Source organism: Podarcis filfolensis (genome assembly GCF_964270895.1).
Source record: "Podarcis filfolensis genome assembly, chromosome: Z".
In the NCBI taxonomy this organism is placed as follows: domain Eukaryota; kingdom Metazoa; phylum Chordata; class Lepidosauria; order Squamata; family Lacertidae; genus Podarcis; species Podarcis filfolensis.
The window spans coordinates 45,341,654-45,365,444 of record NC_139617.1 but is presented as its reverse complement, the minus strand read 5'-3'; the positions used below and the strand labels follow the sequence as shown (position 1 = coordinate 45,365,444).

The window sequence follows — 23,791 nt, the reverse complement described above, 5'->3', positions numbered from 1 at the left end:
CAAGAGCTGTCTGAAGAATCACTGTGTCGTCTGATATGTTCACCCACAACTTAACACCTGCCCCAGCCTCTGAGGAGGTGCACACAGAGGGATGGAGGCAGACAGACACTGATGTAGAATAGAATGTCCCTATTTTCATCTGAAGAATGTTGGAGGGTATGGAGTTGTAATCCAACACCATCTAGGGTAAAGACTGGAGCAAGCTGAGGAGTGTAGTGTCCGTGGCTGTAAAACCCATACCAGCAACACATTTCCTGTGCATTTCTATTCTGTCATAAAGAGCAGAGCACAGTTGTCCTCATCTTCATGCACCAGGAGGATAATCACAACAGGAATTTGCATTCTCTCCATATCAACACCTGTCAAATGAAGGATTAAAGTTGCATGCCTGAAGCGGAATAAATCTACCAGGGGAGATTCTACCTTCCTCAAACTCCTCAGGAATTATGCAGAAGAGGTCAGCTTTGTTTAAATGTCTTCATTAGTCCTTTAAGGTGTTCATTTTACCTTCGGGGAAGGGTCACCCCCAAATTGTGCAACACCACAGAGAAAACGTCAGCAGGGATTTATTTTTTTTGAAAGCAGCTAAAAATGAATGTTGAAGATTAGCAAAAAAGAAGAAGAAGAAATAGGGGAATTGTGTTTGTCTAGAGCAAAATATAAACATAGGAAGAGCCCTGAGGGATCAGAGCAAATGTCCATTTAGTCTCAGGATTAAAAACCTGCCAACCTTCAGATTAGTGATGTAGAAGAAATGTGGTCCACATTTTAGAATGAACCAACCTAATTTACAGGTTCCAGACTTAATGCTGCTTGGAGTGCAGCTTGGAATGTCTTATTTGTCAGATTATGTACTCCTTTTGTGATGCAGTATCAGTTTTAAACATCCATACAAAAATGCATATTTTTAAGGAGAAAAATGTGTACAGAAATGTGTATTTTAAAGGCAAATGCAATTACATGTATTGCAGAGGAAGAATGTGTTCAAAATGTGTAGAAGCAAAGCTTTTTAATAATTAGATCTGCCGAATTATGGACAGAATGGTCTTGAAGATATGAGAAACTAGCATGGACTGGATACAGGCTGATTAATTCATCCCTAAACCCTTTACTACCCTAAATAGTTTGGGGCCAGGTTATTAAAAGGGTCCGTTCTGTCTGAACTAGTCTGGGCCTTAAGATCAGCACCAGAGGACTTGATCACTTGTCCACCCATAAGATCAATTAGAAATAGGCAATAGATATAGGAGAGGGGTAGGCAACCTAAGGCCCGGGGGTCGGATGCGGCCCAATCGCCTTCTCAATCTGGCCCATGGACAGTCCGGGAATCAGCGTGTTTTTACATGAGTAGAATGTGTCCTTTTATTTAAAATGCATCTCTGGGTTATTTGTGGGGCCTGCCTAGTGTTTTTACATGCATAGAATGTGTGCTTTTATTTAAAATGCATCTCTGGGTTATTTGTGGGGCATAGGAATACGTTCATTTCCCCCAACAAATATATATTCTGGCCCACAACATGGTCTGAGGGACAGTGGACCGGCCCACAGTTGAAAAAGGTTGCTGACCCCTGAAGCAGGATGTTCTCAGCATGCGCACACCCACACCCACCCCACCCTGGATATATTTATTACTTAAAGCATCTCTTACCCAGCTCTTTAGCCAAAAAAGGCCCCCAGAGCAGCTTGCAAAGTAGCCAGTGTGGTGCAGTGGTTAAGAGTGGTGGACTCGTAAACTGGAGAACCGGGTTCACGTCTCCGCTCCTCCACCTGCAGCTGCTGGTTGACCTTGGGCCAGTCACACTTCTCTGCAGTCTCTCAGCCTCACTCACCTCACAGAGTGTTTGTTGTGGGGGAGGAAGGGAAAGGAGAATGTTAGCCGCTTTGAGACTCCTTCGGGCAGTTCTGCAGTACAGTGGTACCTCGGGTTACATACGCTTCAGGTCACATATGCTCCAGGTTACATACGCTTCAGGTTACAGACTCTGCTAACCCAGAAATATTACCTCGGGTTAAGAACTTTGCTTCAGGATGAGAACAGAAACCATGCTCTGGAGGCGCGGCAGCAGCACAAGGCCCCATTAGCTAAAGTGGTGCTTCAGGTTAAGAACAGTTTCAGGTTAAGAACGGACCTCTGGAACGAATTAAGTACTTAACCTGAGGTACCACTGTAATACAGAAGTACATACCCTCAGATTTAAAACTTAAAAGACACAGCACTCAAAGAAACAGGATTGGAGCTGGAGAAGGAGGTGGGGAGTTCAGAGAAACTTTCTTAAAGTTAGAGTTCTTACAACAACCAACTGGGATAGAACAGTTCAGATACTCTGATGGGAGGGCTGCAAGGAGGTGACTGCTGAGGGTGGGCAAAGGCAGCTATTCTCATCAGTGCTGACTCCAGAAAGGCCTTAAACACTGTTTCAAACGCTTTCAATTGAGGTGCTTCAAATTGTTAGCGGTTATTTTACTCCTGGTTTACAATTGTGCTCTTAAATGGTCTAATTCATTGTACAAACTACATGGCCAGACTCTGAGATTTTTCTAATTACTGTTTTAAAGTAAGGTATTTTATTGAAATTGTGCATTTATATTTTTATGTGAGCTGCCTTGGGAAAGTATTTCCTTTCCTTTCCTTTTTCTTTGCCCTGAAAGGCAGTTGAGAATTATTTAAAATAAATGGGGGGGGGGGAGGGAACAAGTAAACAAAGGATACACTGCTTCTTACTTCAAGAAAGGCCTTGCATTTCTGAGTACACCTCAGGAAATAATTCCCTGCAAAATGAAAGCTAGTGTGCCAGGAAGGAGTTTTAGCCTAGCTTTCCCACTGACATTCAACTTCTACATGCAAGGTATAATTGATTGTGTATAGCAGATCATGAAGTGTATCTGAAGTGCTACTTTAATAAAAGAAGAAAGAGAGAAAAAGTCCGGGGTGAATGAAAAAGGGGGATGTGGGGGAGTAGTAGGCCACAATTTGTGGGTGGGGGCTGGCCATGGCCTCTCACCCGATAAATATTATTTACTCCAAGTAGTCACTCCCTTCTGAGCAACCTCTCAGTGAACTTGGTGGGGCCAGAGACAAAATTGTGTGGAGCAACAAATGTAACTTCTGCCTTTCTTCAGTAGGCTAGTGTGCTCACACACCCCTTTTAATCCTCCATCTAGACATGCAAGAAGCATTCTCACAGTTCGAAGACACTTTTCAGCTGGGCATAAACACTCAAGGAGGGCTGTAGCCTGATGAGAGGGGATGTGGTTGAGTTTCAGTAGCCTGAAGAGTCTGAAAACCCACAGAGAGATGATGAGTACAGGCTGCATTTGGCCTATAGGCCTGAGGGTCCTCACCTCTGTTCTACACTGGCTGGCAGTAGCTGCCTGGAAATGCTGGGGATTGAATCTGCATGCGAGGCAGATGGTCTGCCACTAACTACTGCTATATGCCTCTGAATCTGTCTCTCTCGAGGGAAAAGGCATGCGTGGCTTCATGTGACAAAGACCATGCATGCTTGCATCTTTTTGCGACATCCCAGGGTGCTTCTAGCCTATGATAGGGACAGACAGCTGCAACAGAGATGTCCTTCCTCTTTGTTTCCGCTTGATTCACCTGCCCTACTTTCTGAACTATAATACACACACACACATGGGAGAAGAAGAAAGCCCACTATCATTTCTCCACTGCATGAAATTTGATTAGCAGTATCTTTCCACTCTAAAAAGATTTAGAGCCAGTATTCACACCTGGACCTCAGTATATGTCCCACACCCCATATTTGGTAAAGGAATGTAGTTCAGTGGCAGAGAACCTACCTTCCATGTAGAAGATCCAAGATCTCCAGGTAGGGCTGTGAATGTCTCCTGTTTGAAATTCTGGAGAGCCACTGCCAGTCAGTGTAGTATTACTGCACTCAATGGATGTGTGTGTGTGTGTGTGTGTGTGTGTGTGAGAGAGAGAGAGAGAGAGAGAGAGAGAGAATAAGACAGGTTCCCACATTCTTATGAAATGCTCTTAAAGTAGCTTAACGGAAGAGCACTTACTTTGATGCAGAAGTTCCCAGGTTCAATCCCTAGAATCTCCAGAGGACCTCTGCCTGAAACCCTCGAGAGCCACTGCCAGTCAGTGTAGACAGTGGACACACTCTGATATAGCAAAAGTCAGCTTCTGATGCTCATAAATCAGGCCCATCACGCCTCCTTCCTTTTTTACTGAGCACCATTGCTCCATTAGGTTTTTTCCTTTGGATTAGGGTAGCTGCCTTAGGCTCTTATGAAACTGAGCATAGAGATATCCATGAGTACTGTTTTGAGGCTTTTCGGTTCTCTTTATATTGCTGTTTTCTATTTGATGCTGCCTCCTTGCCAACCTCCTCTCCTTGCATCACCTAACAGCTGCAATTTTTTGAAGGGTTTAGTCTCTCCTTCTGCCCAGCTGCATGTCTGTGGATTGCAAGTTAGCCCTCATCATGTCCCACCAACTACAGCACAGCCAAGAAGGGCAGGCTGAATAATTGAGGCCTCTTACACACCACTGCAGAACCAGTAGTCTTGGGAGTGGAATACATCCAAGAAATTACGTGAACCAGGAGAAGATGCACCCTAGTGGGAACTTCTGGAATCCTGTACTGTAATTATATAACTAGCACTGCCAAACACTAGGTGGTGCTATTCCACATTGTTAGTGCTTGGCTAAGGTACTATGCATTGTCTTGCCCTTGTTTTGTCTTGCATGTTCAAGTGTTGTTTTCAAAACATTCCTGTAAAGAACACTTTATTGGAGAACTGTGCTGGGGGACAATTTAACTGCCAGAAGTCTAATAAAGTGTTTTATTCTCACCCAATGTTATAATACTAACTCTAAAACAAGGTGTGTGTGTGTGTGTGTGTGTGTGTGTGTGAATGTTTCTTAGACCGAGGGCCACATTTCCTTCTGGGCAACGTTCTGGGGTCCACATGCCAATGGTGGGTGGGGCCAGAGGCAAAGGTGGATGGAGCAAGGAATGTAAATATTACCTTTGTACAACAGTCTAGTTTCTAGAGTTCAAGGACACATTTAAGTGGGGTTGGCAAGGGGTGTGGCATTGAAAGAGGCTATGTGGCCTGGGGTGAATAATATATTCATATAATGGTAGAGTTGGAAGGGAGCATGGATTCCTAAAGCCACACAGAGAGGGCTGGAGAACCACATTTCGGTCTAAGGTTTTCCACCCTTGCTCTAGGAGATGTTCCACTTGGGGAGCGTACAGAGATGGGCAACCCAAAATACCCTTACTGGTAACAGCCTCTTGCTCCCCACTGCACATTATTGTATGTGCGGCCCTTGGGGAAGGAAGGACAATGGGTTGGAAACAAAGTCCACAGCAGACGGGGCAGCCCTGGGCTGATGGCACAATTCTTCCTGTCTCATGAGGAAATATCATGAATCCAACTTGCCTCTGGATTAGGACTAAGGAGAGGACAGCAGGATGAGTCATAAAATGCCATAGAACCAGGGCTGTTCACCAGCTCTGGCCAAATCCTGAATTCTCAACAAATTTGGGGCAATTCAGATTGACCTGGGATTTGGCTGGATCACATTGAGGCAGTCCTGGACTGCCCTGGGCAGCATCATGCCCAACCAGAGTGATATGGGCCTGTCAAAAGTGCAGACAGTCTGTCAGTGAGGAGGAGGGAGGTGATGCATGAAGCCTGTGTGTGTCTCCTAATCTACCACCTCCCAACCACATCTTTAGGTAGAGTTTTAAATCCTAGTTGAACACTGTGCAAGGCCTCTGAATTGGTTCAGGGCCTGGATATGACACATCTCATCTCTGTATCATCCTGTGTCTAATCAGAGCCACTCCAGAGTACTGGATTGGACCTTGTATCAGAATGGGGAGAGTGTGTGCACAGAGGTAGTTAAAACCTGCTGCCTGGCTGTCCCTCAGGAGATATCTATTTGGAGCTGCCCCTCAAATCAGTTGCCTGGATGGGCATCTCCTCTGCTGTCCTAGCAACCTTGCCCTGAAGCCTGCTTTTTGCCTCACAGCTTAAAGCAGAATCCAGATCTCTGGTTTCCAGCGTTGCTTGGCACAGAACAGCAGCTGTCTCTTTTGGCGAACTGCCATGGTGATGGAGAGGAAAAGGTGCCTCGATCTGTTTGTCTGTGACCCCCCCTCCCCTCCTCCCGCCCATCTGCAGGCTCTTACATATTCTTTTTCTGCAGCTAAAATCGATAAGAGTGGTTTGACAAAAGCATGAGCTGCTTTTGACGTGCAGTGCAATGGATTTGACAAAAGTAATGTGGATTTCTGTAAGTATCCTTCAGCAGTATTGGAAAGCTTCTCAGCTTTAGGGGAAATCTAAACAATCAACCCCAATTCCAGAATCATTACCAGTCTCCTTATTTAAGTTAGGGGTGGGGAAGCTCAATCCCACAGGACAAATGTGCCCCCCCAGGCCTTCCTATCTAGCCCTTGAGATTCTCCCCAGACAGCACCTCTTTCCAGGCCACACCCACCACTTGCCCTTGAACTGGGATAATGCCTCTTACTTGCCCAGATGGAAAGAGGTATGTATAGAAGCCTCTAGAGTGTACCATTTGTGTGCGGCCCCAGAAGGTTTTCCATATAGGAATGTGGCCCCTGGGCTAAATAAGGTTTCCCACTCTTGGTTTAAGTAAACTCAGAAGAACATAAGAACAGCCCTTCTGGAAAGAAACAAAGGTCCTTCTAGTTCAGCATCCTGCTTTCAACAGCCATTAGTGAAATCTTTCAAAGAAGCCCTGAGGCTTAAGTACAGCAATCAGACTGGCCCCACCATTAGACAGAGTGAAGCAATTGCCTCAGGTAGCAGATGCTGGGGGCACATTGGCAGCCCCTGCCCAGCCATTATTCTTGAGTCTCCTGTGACCAATCTCTTCTGTTGAAGAGTAGGGTTACCGTCCTTCAGGCCCCTCTGCTCAGCCCTCAGACCCTCTAAGTGTTCCTGTTTTCCAGGGATGCCCCTGATTTAGAGCAGCTATCCCGGTTTCTGATTTGATCCCAGAATGTCCCGCTTTTCCTTAGGTTGTCCCTATTTTCATTGGAGAAATGTTGGAGGGTATGGAGTTATCAGACTCCTGAGCCATCTGAAGGCTATCTTATATAAGGAAGTTATTTTTAAAGTTTAATGTTTTGTTACGTTTGTATATATGTTGGAAGCTGCCCAGAGTGGCTGAGGCAACGCTGCCAGATGGGTGGGGTATAAATAGTAAACTTCTCATAATGGAATGGGATGTCTCTATTTTCATCGGAGAAATGTTGGAGGGCATGGGCCCTTGGGATCACTATCCCCACCTCACTCCCCAAGTGCTTTTGCGAGGCTGGAATGTTTTATCTCTGGGGCTGAAAGGTCTTCCCTCCCTCTCCTAGGCCTTTTTGTTATAGGAACAGTGTTCTAATCCCCTGAGCCTTTTGTCTGCCATATTATTTATTTATTTATACATACATACATACCACACATTTTTTCTCTTATGAGACTCAAGTTTTCAATGCTGCTAAGCAACACCAAGCACAGGTCAATAGCAGTGCAAGGATGTGTTGCTTTTTTCCCAACCAGAAGAAAAGCTTCTCTCTTTTCTTTTTGGCAGATCCAGCTGCTGACTCTGCCCCATCCCTGCTCTGCCAGCGCCATTACATGACCTAATAATGTCATCCTCAACTTCAGAGATTCATTCACCTGCTCGCCTTCCAATTTGGTGTGTGCCATCACCAAATGCCAAAAATGTGCTCCTGCATTCTATGCAGGACAAACAGGCCAGTCTTTATGCAAAATAATAAATTGACATAAATCTGATATCTGAAATGGCAATAGAGAAAAAGCCAGAGGCCTCCTGGGACACTCAGCAACTGACTTTAAAGTGGTTGTACTGGACCAAAGGAACTTCAGATGGGGACTGCAATGGGAAACCATTTAATTGCAATACATCCATGCCATCACTTGGGGACTAAAGCGGCACAGCAGGTATTTATCACACTATATGTGATTGTTTCATTGTAAATATTCATTCTTATTAAGGTAATTGCCACCATCGGTAGCTTTCTGCATTTCATTTCATTTTGACCTCACTGTTTACAGGGCCTGTCTCCATTTTTAGATAACAACAACAACAACAACAACAACAACAACAACAATAAACATTTATTTATATCCCACCCTCCCTGGCTGAAGTCGGGCTCAGGGCTGCTAACATCAGATATATAACATTAGTATAAAATCAAGCAATAATTAAATTACCTCCTAAAAACAGGTCAAAATCAAATGAATGTCTAAGTAGATGGCTTTCCGCAGGGTTAGGGTTGGGAACAGTAAGTGCACCTGTGAACCTTCAAGCTTGTAGGCCGTAATAGGTTTGTTACTCCTTAAACAGCCATGCAGGTGGCGCTGTGGGTTAAACCACTGTGACACTTGGGCTTGCCGATCAAAAGGTTGGCGGTTCGAATCCCTGCGACGGGATGAGCTCCCATTGCTCGGTCGCTGCTCATACCAACCTAGCAGTTTTGAAAGCATGTCAAAGTGCAAGTAGATAAATAGATACCGCTCCCGCGGGAAGGTTAACAGCATTTCCGTGCGCTGCTCTGGTTCGCCAGAAGCAGCTTAGTCATGCTGGCCACATGACCCATAAGCTGTACACCGGCTCCCTCAGCCAATAAAGCGAGATGAGCGCTGCAACCCAGAGTCGTTCGTGCCTGGACTTAATTGCAAAGGCGTCCCTTTACCTTTAAACAGCCACAAGACACTGTTGTTTTTGCTGCAATAGACTAAGATGGCTACCCATCTTGGGGGTTGGGATTTTTTCTTTTGTTGATTACAAAGCTTCTTTTATTTGTCTGTTTGCATGGGACTTGCTGGTGGCTTCTGCATTTTCATTTCATAAAGATGATTTGTTTGTGACCTTCCCTACCAGGGCAGATCCCTGCCCACAGCACGGGCTCCTGCCGCGTTCTTTCATTTGGTGTTTAAAAATTGCACTGCGTTGTTGTTGATTCTTCTTCCTCCTTGTGATGTTGACGTGTCAGTGCAGAGTTTATTATCACCTGCAGATCCAGCATCTGGAACAGCAGCCATGTGTATGTGGATAGATAGACAGACAGATAGGTAATGTGGCACAGGTAGGAAGAATTTCAGGCAAGATATTGAAAAGTGGTTGTTTCTGTTAATCAGAAACATTTTACCCTTAGCAGACAATTCACAACATGCCCCAGTTCAGATCAGTGTACTCTCCCTTTTTTGACTGCGTGGGGGGGGGGCGTGGGGAGAGAAGGGAGTAGGAACAGTCGGGAAAAATATATCATTTGCCCGATAATAAATGTTGGAAATGTAAAGAGAATGAAGGTACATTCTTTCACCTTTGGTGGACGTGCCCAAAGATTAAGGCTTTCTGGGAGATGATCTATAATGAAATGAAAAAGGTATTTAAATATACCTTCCTGAAGAAACCAGAGGCCTTTCTCCTGGGCATAGTCCGCCAATTGGTGCCAAAGAAGGACAGAACTTTTTTTATGTACACAACAACAGCAGCAAGAATACTGATTGCAAAGTATTGGAAGACACAAGATTTACCCACCCTGGAAGAGTGGCAGATGAAGGTGACGGATTATATGGAATTGGCGGAAATGACTGGCAGAATCCGAGACCTGGGAGAAGAGTTGGTGGAAGAAGACTGGAAGAAATTTAAAGACTATCTGCCGAAACACTGTAAAATTAATGAATGTTAAAATGATGTTGGATTGAAAATAAGTGGCATTAGCAACAAAGTTAACAAGAGTATGCAAAATTGAATTGATAATGGATGAAAATATAGAGTTATAATATGTTAAGATACAGAGTTAAGATAAACGAAAGAGGGTAAGGATTTGCTGATTTGATTATTTAAATGGGGGTACAAAAAGGGGAGGTGTGAGGAGGCCAAGGAAATAAGATAATGAGTTAGGGTTACAAAAAATGGATTTGTTTTTATTCTTCTTTTTTCTTTTTCATGTATTTTTCTATGTTTTTTTTGTATTTCTTTCTTTTTATATGACCTTTTTAAATTTATGTTTTTGTAAAACTTCAATAAATATCTTTAAAAAAAAGAAGAAGAAAGCAACAGTGTGTAATGCTGAATACAATTGCAAAAGTATTGGGGAAGGTCATTTGCCCAACATAACAGGCAGAAGAAGCAGGATGTTTTTGAGCCCTACTGCGTAGACAGTCATGCTTGCTTTCACAAGATGTCAGGACTGCCCTAAATGCAGGTGAAAGCCCAGCTAGGCGAATGCTTTCTTAGTATTGTTAGAAGAGGCGATGCTATGTTCAAAAACAGGTGCAATTTTATTATAATAGTGCATCAGGACACTGTTTATAATCCAAGGTGCATTTATGCCCTTGTTGGCAAGGAAGTAGCTAAGGGAATACCATGTTGGAGAGATGCAAAAATCACCGGCAATTTCCACAATATGTCATTTTCTGCAAAGCTTAAGATTCACAAAAGGCTCGTGGGATTGACTCCCTGAATTCACCACGCAGCCCTTCTGTATTTGATCAAGTTGATACTAAAAGCAGTAAATAAACTATTTACGTAAGAACATAAGAAACTGTCTTATGCCAGGCCATCCATCTATCAAGCTCAGCAATGTCTACACTGACTGGCAGCAGTTCTCCAGAGTTTCAGACAGATCTTTCTCAGTCCTGTCTGGTGACGTCAGTGACTGAACCTGGGACCTTCTGCAACCAATGCAAGTCCTCTACCACTGAGCTATAGCCTGCTCCTAAGTAGTTAAGAAAGAAGAAGCAGTATTCTCGACATGCTGCACTGCGGTCAATAAGATCAAAAGCAAGTTCAATTCTGAGTCAATCTAACACTACCTTCTTTGAAAGTACCAGTTCATTATTATTTTTTCAATTAAAGACTCAGGGTTGTATCCAACTTACTCAGAGTAGACTCACTGAAATGAATGGCCCTAGGTTATCCATGCTCGTTCGTTTCAGTGGGTCCTAACATTTGTTGAAAACTCACAAAAATTAAGAAAAAATGGATGTAGCTGCATTTCAAAACAAGAAGAACAATATTGTCTACCTAACCCTTTGATTGGAAAATCACTGTTCAGTAATTTCCAGGTGAGAGTTTAAGAAAGTAAAACAGCCCTGTTGTACCACCAAATCCAACATTGTCTTCAGTAGGAAGGACAGTAGTTCAGTGGTAGAGCACTTGCTTTGCATTCAGAAGGTCGCAAGTTCAATCCCTGACATCCCAGGCAGGGCTGGAAGAGAACTCTGCCTAAAATGCTGGAGAGCTCCTGCCAATTAGATGGACCAATGGTCTCATTAAGTATGAGGCAGTTTGCTACCTTCCTAAACTCACAGTAGCCACCTAGACACCTATGGGAAATAGACAAGCAGGACATGAGTGCAATAGCGCTGTTCTGCATGTCCCCAAAAGCAGGGCCTGTCCAAGTCACTTTGCTGCATGAGGCAAAGTGCAAGGTGGTGTCTACCTATACAATGTATGATCAGAATTACATGCATGCCATTAGGGATTGTAGGAAAAGACCTGCCAAGGAAATTGAAGAACATATTCATGTATGTGACAACGGCAGCAAGAGTCTTAATAGCACAAGGATGGAAGAATGAAGAAATCCCGACAAAAGAACTGTGGCAAATTGATGGACTATGTGGAACTGGCAAAACTGACACACAAACTCCGTGATAAGGACAACTGAGGGAACTCCGGGCGGGGGTGGGAGGCTGGGGAGGGGGGAGGGAAAAATAGGGGGGGGATGAGGATGATATGTCTTTGATAAATTGTTATGCTGAAATTCTTAATAAAAAATATTCAAAAAAGAAAAAAGAAAAGAAAAAAAGAATTACATGCATGTCATTTCAACACTGGCAATGGGATAAAGTTCCCCGGCACTCTTAAAGGGCTCAGCGTAGCTGTCTTCTCATGGAAGGGAACATCTGGGAACTTGATGCCACAGCCCCTCCAAGGCCCACAAGATGTGCCACCGAAGGACCCCACCTAAGGTCTGTGCTGGTGCTTTGGCCTGTGACTGCTTGCTCCCATACAGGGGCCTGGGCTAGGGGCACTGAAGTGCCATGGACGCCTGACTGCCTCCATCTTGAAATGTGGGCAGAGGGGAGCCAAGGGGACTGCCCGGTGCAGCAGCGACCCGGCATACACACAGCAAACCAGCCACTGCATGAGAAGTTTTGTGGCGCATGCTGTCTGTGAACAAAGGACGTGGACCTGAGGCACCAGAGGGGATGGAGAGCTCCATTCCAGCCTCACGCTCCATGTGTTGCTGGACCAGGAAAGGGAGCCATCTCCCTCCCAGTCTTGTGGGACCTTTGGGACTGCTGTGGCAGTGTGGGGTAGTGTGGGTTGTGCCTCTAGGAATTTTTGTGCCTGGGGCAACTGCCTCTGTGGCTTCCCCATGCTATGCCACTGCTTGGAATGGATTTTACATGGAAGAATTGTAAGCTGACATCTAGAACTGGGAATAAGTAAGAAGGCAGGCTGGTTGGGGGCACTTAGGTGGGAGCAGTGTCCACTACTGAAAGTACAGTCATTTCCTACGTGATATAACCCAAAAGATAAATTCAGTTTCAGACGCCCTCCTGCAGCCACTTACATAAGGTGACAGTAGACTGCTGGCAACCATGGAGAAGAACTTTTCCATGGTGCAATCTCATTTACAGAATGCCATCCCCTGATGGATGAGAGGGGCAGGAATGCTTTTAGCATTCCGGTATCAGGTTCCGCCTCTCTATGGCTTTTAGTAGGTCTTAGCAGTTGATGTTGCTGCTGCTCATATTGGTTTTTATTTATTCTCAGTTTTTAAGCTCTTAAAAATGATTTTTATTCATCTTAGGCTGTGTTTGATTGCTATCTGCCTGCTATTTCATATATTGCCATGTCTTTTATTCTTAAGAGCTGCCTTGGAACATATTTGAATAGAAAAGAGGCACAGGACATTTTTTAACCCCCTCCCTGGAAATCAATCAGATAAATAAGAAGGAAAAATATATCTGTGCTCAAAAAGCATGATAGAAAATGTATTATATAAGGCTAGAGGAAATTTTTTTCTTCCACCCACATTTTAAAACATATCAATTAAACCTTCCAGAATTTTACATATATATGCATACAGCTTTATCAACATTAATAAAACCCACATATGTAACTGTGTATTTTAGGGGAAGTGTACATATTTTGTGTACTTTTTTAAAACCTTAGAAAACAGGACTGAATGTACTCATAACTGAATGTATGTGAAACTGACATAAAGCACAAACACCAGCTCATTTGCCCTTCCCTAGGGATGAGTGAATCTGTCAATTTTGGTTTCTCTCAGTTTTTAATTTTTCAAATCTCTAGTTCCACTCTCCACATGTCCACATATATATTTAGAACTCATGAAAATTCATCACTGTTTTCATGCAAATTTCTCCTTATACTGTATAGACATGGAACTCCCTTAAACGGCTTCTGGCAACTGCTGAAGACACACCTCTTTGCCCTGGCTCTTGACACTTGAGGTAGATATTTTTAGGACCCACCTTATTTCTGCAGTAGTATACTATAGTATACGGACAAAGGTCCATATAGTAAAAGCTATGGTTTTCCCAGTAGTGATGTATGGAAGTGAAAGCTGGACCATAAAGAAGGCTGATTGCCGAAGAATTGATGCTTTTGAATTATGGTGCTGGAGGAGACTCTTGAGAGTCCCATGGACTGCAAGAAGATCAAACCTATACATTCTGAAGGAAATCAGCCCTGAGTGCTCATTGGAAGGACAGATCCGGAAGCTGAGACTCCAATACTTTGGCCACCTCATGAGAAGAGAAGACTCCCTGGAAAAGACCCTGATGTTGGGAAAGATGGAGGGCACAAGGAGAAGGGGACGACAGAGGACAAGATGGTTGGACAGTGTTCTCGAAGCTACCAGCATGAGTTTAACCAAACTGCGGGAGGCAGTGGAAGACAGGAGTGCCTGGCGTGCTCTGGTCCAGGGGGTCACGAAGAGTCGGACATGACTAAACGACTAAACAACAACAAAGTTATTTTAAACTGCTTTTAATACTGAGTTGTAATGTTGTATTCCACCCTGAAACATTAGTGTGAAGGGCAGGTAATAAATAATAATAAGATTAATTTTGTAATATGTATACATTTTTGCTTATTATACACATTTTTACAAAGCATTTCCCCATATATAACACATTTCTGTATGCTATTGTCACCAATATATGCATTCATTTATTTTTGCACATAGTGCAAAATTCAAAGAAGAATTTTGAATGCCAGTATCCTAGATCATTTTAGGAAGTGTGAATTAGCTACATTCACCTATAAATGCGAAAAGAATCATTTTTTTTATTTCATCCCTAACTGTAACCTAGCAATGTGAGTGAATCTGAGCACTTTCTTAAAATTTAGACCCCCTTCTATAATTCAGGCACCTAAACCCAGTGTGACCCAGCAAAAACATGTTTGTTTTACAGAAAGTATATTTATTTCTTTGAAAATCTGTGGCTTCCAAGAGACAATGCATGGATCTTGCTGGGAAGAAGTGCGTGGACAATATAAACCAGCCTCACAGCAGAAGTGAACTTCATTTATAAAAGTGTTTTAAAGTCCAGGATTCCTGAAGAATGCAAAAGAAAGCTCTTTTTATTAACCTTGTAGGCACATAATGAAAAGCCCCCTCAGCACAGTTGAAGTAGGATGTAAAGAAGCGGTGCTGAACTAAAAATGTAGCCCACGGGGTGTCCTTTCTAGACAAAAAGGGAACAGCGGGGATAAGTAGAGGAAGTGGGTGTAGCTCTCCTAATTGCCTCACAAGAGACATATGCTCCAACCACCATACGGTTGTTCAGCCAGGAAGTGCAACACAGAGATGAGTTCAGCATAATACCTTTGAGCTGAAACAGGGAGGAGAGACACATTTTGCACACATCTTCACCCCGTGAAAAAAACACCCCTCCCCCTTTTCAGAAATGTTTTTCACTCACAAGGCTCTCAGCATCAGTGCCATTTTACAAATCCATGGAGCAACCACGCTTGAAAAGTGGGTTGCATCCTTTGTTAGTCTGACTCAGACACATTAAAATGGATGGACATGACTGATTTATGTCCAGTATTTTCCACAGGTCCACTCTGAATGCATCTTAGTTGGGTATAGTCCACTGTGCACAGATTTGATAGAGATACTGAGGAGTTGCAAAGGGCAACCAAAATGTTTGAGAGGCTGGAAAAATTCCCCTTTGATCAAAGTTTACTACAATCAGGACTTTTTTAGTTTAGGAAGAAAGGGCAACATGATAGAAGTGTATAAAGTCATGCATGGCATGGAGAAAGTGGGTAGAAAATAGTTTATCTCCTTCACTCACAATGCTACCACCTAAGACCATCCAATAAAGCTGTAATCTCCTGGTATGCCCCATGGAGGACCTTAAGGTCCATAAATAGCAACACCCTAGTGGCCCCAGGCCTGAAGGAAGTCAGATTAGCCTCAACCAGAGCCACTGCCTTTTCAACACTGGCTCCAGCCTGGTGGAACGCTCTGTCTCATGAGACCAGGATCTGATTCTGCAGGGCCTGTAAGATAGAGTTGTTCTGCCTGGCCTTTGGCTTGGAATCAACTTGATTCCCTCCCCCTCTTCCTTTTTCCTTTCTCCTCCTGTGATGGAACTCCTATTTGGGGACTTCCCTGGCTTTTTTTTCTGGCCCACGTAGGACCAGTCTGGATAGTTGGCCTTGGTGAAGATTTGACGTTTTCATCCCCCCAAAAGTTATTGATTTGAGTTCCCACTGAAATGAGGCTGCATTTTAATGTTGTATTTTAATCTTGTTTTTAAGTTGTATTTCAATCAATTGTTTTTATACTGGTGTTAGCTGCCCTGAGCCTGGTCTTGGCTGGGGAGGGCGGGGTATAAATAAAATAAAAATAGTAATAGTAATAGTAATAGTAATAATAATAATAATAATAATAATAATCTTGGAAGGTTCAGGATTTCCTTATACAGTACATAGTCAAACTGTGAAACTCATTCCCACAAGATGTAGTGATGAGTACCAACTTGGGTGGCTTTCAAATAGCCTTTGACAATATTCATGGAGGATAAAGCAATCAGTGGCTACTAGACACAACGGCTATGTTCTATCTCTGCTTTCAAAGACAGTGATATCCTGGGAATCACAAGTGGGAAGAGGGCTACTGAGCTCATGCCCTTTGTTGATAGAGACATCTGGTTGGCCACTGTGAGAACAGAGTACGACACTAGATAGGGCTTTGTCATGATCCCGCAGGGATGTTCTTACATTCTTAAGAAAAGGAGATGCATCTGTGTTTCCAAGGAAACAAGGCAGATACTGGGCCTTTTGGGGCTGGGCTATGGGCATCAGTCGAAAGTGAGCCACGAATCCAGAGCCTTGTAATAAGTCAGGAATCTCCAGTGTTCGAAATTAGCCAGGTTCAGGCACATTTTGCACCTGGCAATGAGCCACTTGCGACCAAATGAAGGTGCCTGGGTGCCAGGATGGCGCCTGACGTCTCCACCAGGAGATGCATGCCTGGGGATCATTGGATCTTGACTGTTTTCACACACTAATACCACATCCTGTTGAATTCTATCAGTCATATTTTATCTGCAAAATCAGAATGAATTTCAGGAACCAGAATGTTTTGTCTGTGCAGCCTGAGCAGGAGCAGTGAACGATGTTATAGTTAATTGTTATCGCTTGTCTTCACTTACCCCATTTTGACAACTGTAACCTTGGTTTAAGGAGCCATTTAGCCCCAGTTTACATATCTGAGTTTTTAACACTGCTCTGGACTGTAGGTAAAAACCAAGAAACTGGTTCAAGGAACAGGCAAGTGGACTGAAGAGGAAGTCAGCACTGGAGAACAAGCCATGAGGCCTGATGGGGACCAAGCCAGGTCAGAAGAATAACCAAGCGTACAGGAACATACCACAGGCCAGGAAGACCCTTTTGCTTAAGCAATGCTTACCTGGAAGAAGAATTTCTCTTCTACTTTTTCATGTCTATGAGAATCCAGTTGCCAGCCTGTGGGGTGGAGTTAATTCAGGGCACTGAAGGTATTTCACCACACAGCTTACACACCCAGCAGCTCCTGACGCCTCTTCATGTATGGTCATTATATAATTCAGTCACTAGGTGGTACTGGATTAAAGTGTACAGTCGTACCTTGTTGTCGAACGCCTTGGTACTTGGACGTTTTGGCTCCCGAACGCCACAAACCCAGAAGTGAGAGTTCTGGTTTGCAAACATTTTTCAGAAGCCAAATGTCCAATGCAGCTTCCAATTGAGTGCAGGAAGCTCCTGCAGCCAATTGGAAGCTACGCCTTGGTTTTTGAACCGTTTCGGGTGTCAAACGAACTCCTGGAACGGATTAAGTTCAACAACCAAGGTACAACTGTATCTGGATGGAGTCAGGAGTTCCCAGCCATTGTGATGTCCTTGTTTAAGTGAGCTAATAATGGTCTTGTCTAGCTTCCTGATAGCATACCCCTCAATTGTCCTGATTTAATTGGGACATCCCGTTTTGTGGGTCTGTGATCCTGCGTGAGATCGTGGCCCCGAAAGATGCACGTTTTGGGGTGCCATACTCTTGTGCAGGTCAGTGTGACCCTGAAAGTCTCACATCCTGGCTTTCCTCCAGGATATGTTAGAGGGTATGTGATGGGTGTATCCTCTAAACTTTCCATGACAACTTTCAAATGTGCATCTCCTTCAAAGCAACAGCTATTTCTGGAGGGGTCAAGTGAATTTTGGGGGTGGGAAGCACACACAATCTCACCAATCCTCCTCAAGGTGAATAGGGTTGGTGGTCACCATCACACGCACCTAAATAAGCCCCAGAACTGGGATGGGTAACCCTTTTCAGCCTGTGGGCTATGTGTCCTTCTGAAAGGAAAGCCACATATGTGGGGCAAAGCAGGGCCAGTGAGACATGTGTCCTAGGGGAGAGTTACAAGGCCCAGGCAGAGAGATGTGGAGCCAAATTCATCCCCTAGGACTGAGGTTCCCCATACCTGTCCTAGAATGATGTAGCGTCATTCCAAGTGGCTTTATTTCTGGAACGGGTGGTGGTGGTGATGTTTCTTAGCAGCTTGGAATAACACTGCATTGCAAGGTGGCATTATTGGAAAATAAAAATGGCAGCCACCAGCTGAAGGAAGGCAGCAGGATTGCCAGACTCTGAACAAAAATTTGGGAAGTGGTTATGAGAACATTCAAAAACTGGGGATAATGTCTGCCTAATTTGGAAAATTACAGTTTTTAGTGGCTTCTCATTAGTATTCCTGAGTGCTTCATGCCAATCTGTATACAAATCTGCAAGGGTGTTTTCTGTTTTCCAAACGTCAGGGATACTTTGTCGTAAAAACATCCAAAGCAAACATCCAAAAGACTGAAACAAAACCCTACATCTACTCCAAAACCCTCTTCCTGAAAGAAGAAAGCAGCCTTATATCTAAGAGTATCTAAAATAATAAACAGATAAGCTTAGTACATTCTCATTTGACCTTGTCTGGTTTTGACTTCCATTTATTTAGGTTTTGTTTTGTGTTTTTTTAAAAAAAGATCTGCCTTTCTCTGCTAGATTAAAGAACCCTCCACTCTGCCATTCCCTCTCTTTCTCTATAGGTACTTATGCACTGCAATCAGGCCACCTCTTAACCTCCCTTTTGATAACTCAGCTTTCATGCTGTGGCAGTTCATATTATCTCCGAAATGGAATATGACGAGCTTGCAAATATAGTTAAATACAAATTTGCTTTTCTGAATGTAAACAAATATTTGCCAACAGGGCTTCCCTTTCCCCCCAAAGGCATTCATGTCGCTCTTGTTACAAGACAGTGATGTAGTATTAGAGCACTGAGCTCGAGGGCATGTGTGTTGCTTTGTAGGCAAAGAATAACAACACATCTCCCCACCCTACCCCTCTAGGAATTCGCTATCTGGATCACACCGCAGTGCAACAGATGACAGTAATTCCAGGGAAAAACAAACCCACCACATACTAGGACTGAAGAAAAAAATCTTTCTTTATTTGCATTTTAATGAGAAACTACTTAATTCATACAGCTCGAACCAATATGCAAACCAAAACACAGCAATGCATACAAAAGCAATGTCTTTTCGATGGGTGGGGCAATAGCCCCCTAGGTGTAATTATTACTGTAAAGTATTCTAATGCCATGATCTGAGGTCTGACTTTCAAAATATTTCCCTTCTCTTTTTTTGCAGATAAATCGTGTCCTCCCTAAAAGAGGGCACGTGTTGTGGTGAGAGCTGGAGACTGACCTCCTGGTTGTGGGTGGGTCTATTGGATAGCCACAACACCCAGTTGGTAGGTCCCTCGTTGCTGGGTTTAATCTGGCCAATGGGATGCAGTCTAAACAGATCGAGGGATCTATATAAACCCATGAACATGTCCCAGAGCTTCCTCTTTCAGCATGCATCGGAACACCCGCCCACCTCTCTCTAATTTTAGGGCATTTTGCGATTGACCTTGCTATGCCGTCATGGGTCGTCTGTCGTTGGGACAGGGGCACAGCAGGAATTTTCCCCACTTGGCTGACTGGCTGTAGCTATTTGGGTTTCACCTGCCGTGTAGCAATTCGTCACAACTTGTAAGGTTGTGGATAGGCTCTGGTTCATGTGATAGGGATGGGAGAACGGTCTCGCCATCCCTATGTGAAGTGTATTCCGTTAAAGGAATCCAGGGACTCAACTTGGTTTGGTCAACCCCCGAAAGGGGGTTGTGCTCATGCCCGAGTCCAGGGGAGCATCTGGGGAGTGAACAGAGTCTGTTCCCAGGCTTTTCACCTGCCTCAGGTGTTCAGAATGTCACAACCAAAACGTTGGCATCAGTTTGGAGGGGATCCAGAATTTTGGGATTACACATTAATGAACAGAACATAATGAACTGTCACTGTGAGAACAGAATCTGGACAAGAAATTCAGGCATGGATCTAGAAAATGAGAGAGAATATCTTGTTTAGGTATTATCTTTCCATGCTCACCTTTGTGAGATCAGCAGAGGACCATCCTTTGCAGCTAAAACTTCGAAGCTAAGACGAAGTTTATTTAACTTTCTAGAAACAATAATCCAGGATGCTTTAAGGCTAACTGGATTCCCCCCCCACGTTGATATTAACCCTTTTCTCCCCCTTAAAAACAATAATCACAATAATCATAAAACATTGTTTTATGAAGAAATAAAAAAGTATTTATTTACATAATCTAGTTCTAGAAACAGAAGCTTACAGGAACAAAATGAAGGCAGGTTTAAAAGTACTACGTTACAAAAGTACAAAATTAAAGTTCTCAAATGGTGTTCTAAGCTGACCACACATACATGTCTGAGAATGCATTGTCAGCTTAGAAGCATGATGAAGAAAATTGAGGCTGTCCAAGCAGGAAGGAAGTATGCAGTGTTACAACTTCCTGCCAAGGCAGACAAAGGAAGTGACCTCACAGAGTTCTCTCTAGCAAATTTACAGGAAAGCTCTCGTGACCCTCAGCACCTTCATGCGGCTATCAAGCAAAGCATGGATTGTTGGTTTGGCCACAATAATGTCCCACAAATATGGCCTTCAGTATGACCTGGCAAGACTTCTCTTCTTTTCCTAAATGCAAAGCTGAATTGGACAGATTTCTCAGTCTCGAGGCAGAACTAGTCTGCTCATTCCAACCTCCCCCCACCATTTGAGGGATCAGGTTGACTGACAGGGCCATCTTACCCATAGGTGCTAGGGGTGCAGGGCACCCAGGCGCCGGGCTTTCAGGGGCGCCAGGCTAAAAGTCCAGGAACCGAGAGTTGAGTCCAGAGAATTGCCCGCCCGTTGGTCAGAGCACCGGGACGGGCTCTTCGGCTGTGGGCGGCTCTGCGCCGTGAGTTCAGGGGCGACCGAGCCAGCAAAACGCTGAGGTGGCCGGCCGGCTCCGCCCTCCTGTGCACCTGGGACTGGGCAACCTGGGGGGGGGCACACCAGGCCGATCTTTGCACCCCGACGCCGCATATGCTTAAGATAGCCCTGTTGACTGAACAGGGTTAATGTTCTACTGCAGGGGAAGGGAACCTCAGGCCTAGGGGCCAATGTAGCCATCAAGGTCTATCTGTCCCTTGGAACTCTTCCCCTTACTCACACCACCTCCCTCACTGACCCTCTTTTGCACCCTTGAGTGTCTTTGCCTGGCTGAGATGTGCCCTTAGACTCTGATTATGCCTCCAGCGCGTCTGGAAGGATGTTTGTGTGAAGGGTGTGAGCCTGCCCTGCAAAGGTAAGATTTACATTCCCCACCCCTGCCCTGTCCCCATTCAGCCCCCCTATCAGAACAGTTGTGCACCCAAGCACAAACACTCATTAAAAGCTGCTCAGATTGTTGTATCCTTTCAATGGGAAATGCTAAATATTTTACAGTATCCTGCCTGGTCAACTGACAGAGTTCATATGTCAAATTAACTTCTGGGGTGGGATGGGAAACAGAAAACAACACCAACGATATGACCTATATTTAGATCACCTCAAAGTGATTTGCAGTGAGCAATCTCTCTTCTCAAAATAGTGCGAGACTCATAGCAAGCCGTTCCCAAACATCTTCTGAAGAGGAAAGGCTAGTAACTTCATTAGTTCCATTATTTATTATGAATCCCATCCCTCATCCGCCCCAATTCCATTGTAATATCCTACCTGGTGGGAAGTCGCAAGCAAATAAAGAGACAATGCCATCAGGAGGTTTCTCTGCCCACCCACCCCTTCCTCAATTTCTGCCTGCAATCATCCAAACACACAAAATATCTTATTGCATTTGATATTAATAGCAGCATGGTGTTTGGCTATTGAAAATCCATATGGCTGTAATATTTACAGTTATGACAGTGTAATAAGTCACAAAGGCAACCTGCTGTTGGGGACTCTACAGCCAGTGCTTTGCTTGCAAGCAAAGCTATTGCGGGCTGGGAAAGCAGAGCATGGAAAGGGGAGTTGGAAACAGCTCTGATTTGTGAATTCTTTGTCAATTGGCCTGTTTAAAAATGCATAGCCTGTCCCATTCTGAAGACACAGATCAAGGAGCGTCTTTCAGTTCTGTTGTGCCTGTCCGACCACTAAGCAATACCCAAGTGTATAGTTAGAATACCCCTCAAAAGTGACCACTGTGGGAACCATAGCCTTCCCTTTTTTTGTAGGAAATTCCCTTATTCCAGTGCCGTTTTCCGCTGCTTCCCGCTGCTATCCCGGATTGTAAGATATCCCATAGACTGTCCCCGGGACAGGTGAGGCTGCTGATCCCTTATTTTCAAATCTGAAAGTTGACAGCTATGGTGGGAACCAGTGGAGGTTGACCCATTAAGGCAAACCAAGTACTGTCCTACCAGCATTGCTCTGCCCTCACCTGTCTGCCTTCCTTCCTTACAACTAGCCCAGAGCCTGATTGTCCATGAGGCAGGATGAGGCAGTCACTTCAGGTGTCAGAAGCCCAAGAGGCAGCACCTCTGCAGCTACCCTGTCTGCCCCACTGCCTCCGCTGCTAGTGGAAAAGCAGCACCATTGGCAGCAGTAGTGTCTGGTGAGATCTCATGAGATTTCGGGGAGATATTGAGAGATCTCATTGGAACCCAATGCTGCCGTTGCTTTGCATGCACCACTACACAACCCATGTAAGGTAGACAGTGGCAGTGCAGCAGTGTGGCACATTCCCGTTTTGCCCCAGGCAGTGAAACGGAATGTGCCACCCTGCAGCTTCCTCCTCAGTTTCAGGGTTGCCTCAGTAGCGAGGAAGAGGATAGTTTAAAATTTCAATGACTTGGTTCTGCCTGTTCTTGGGTCTGGTGCCACCTACTGTTGGCCTCCCTGCCTTTTGCTCCACCAGTCCCAATGGACACCATCCTCCACTAGATGCAACTGTGTTGTTATCAAAATACCTTTGGTGTGGTGTGTTACCAATGTGCAGCAGCACATATGCACCAATGGACTTTGGAGGAGGAAGTTCTTATTCTAAATAGAGCCCCAACTCTTCAGTTCTATGATTCTATTACATTTATTGAGCCTATAATCTGTGTAGTAGTGTATGCAGATAGCTGAGTAGTGTACATGTACAGTTATTGACATGTAAGTTTCAATGAGTGTGCAGTTGGTGTATACAATAGCTGAGCAGTACAAATCAACAAGTGTATACTCTCTCACACAAATGCTTGTACATGTTCAGAGACAGCTTGTACCTATGTTCAGTGTAACGGTGGTGTATCCAGCGCTAGTCCTACTCAGAGTGAATTCATTATACTGAATAACGATGACTAGCTTAGTTCCATAAAGCTATTCTGCGTAAAACATTCTGAGTAGAACATGGTTGGTTACAACTCAACGTCCTCTCCATTCTTTTTTGTATTTTTTTTGTTAATTAATTTTAATTAATTTTCACAAAAACAAAAACATTTCGTTAAAAAAACATAAAACATTTAGAACAACTATATACACAATCAGTACTTGAATCCCCTGGCCACCCTCCACCCCCTCCCCTGGTTCTTTTATAATATTTTCATTCATGCATGTCAATAAAGTCTTTATCTCTGATTACTTCCAATTTCTGTACATTGACCTCTCTCGCCCTGATCTCGCCACTGTGATCCACGTGACGGTCACCTCCGGGCTTGATTATTGTAACTCGCTTTACGTGGGGCTGCCCTTGAAACTGACCCAGAAACTCCAGTGGGTGCAGAATGCCGTGGCGAGGCTCCTTACAAGGTCCTTGCTGTGGGATCACATT

The 23,791-nt window shown here is 44.2% G+C and overlaps 1 long non-coding RNA gene across 1 annotated transcript in view; it reads left to right on the top strand.

The window, feature by feature from the left end:
• The first annotated feature begins 20,547 nt into the window (after nucleotides 1-20,547).
• Nucleotides 20,548-23,791, top strand: part of LOC310754946 — a 33,697-nt gene continuing 30,453 nt past the window's right edge. The window contains exon 1 of the long non-coding RNA XR_014544095.1: nucleotides 20,548-21,307. This is a non-coding gene — a long non-coding RNA (uncharacterized lncRNA). The remainder of the gene's footprint in view (nucleotides 21,308-23,791) is intronic.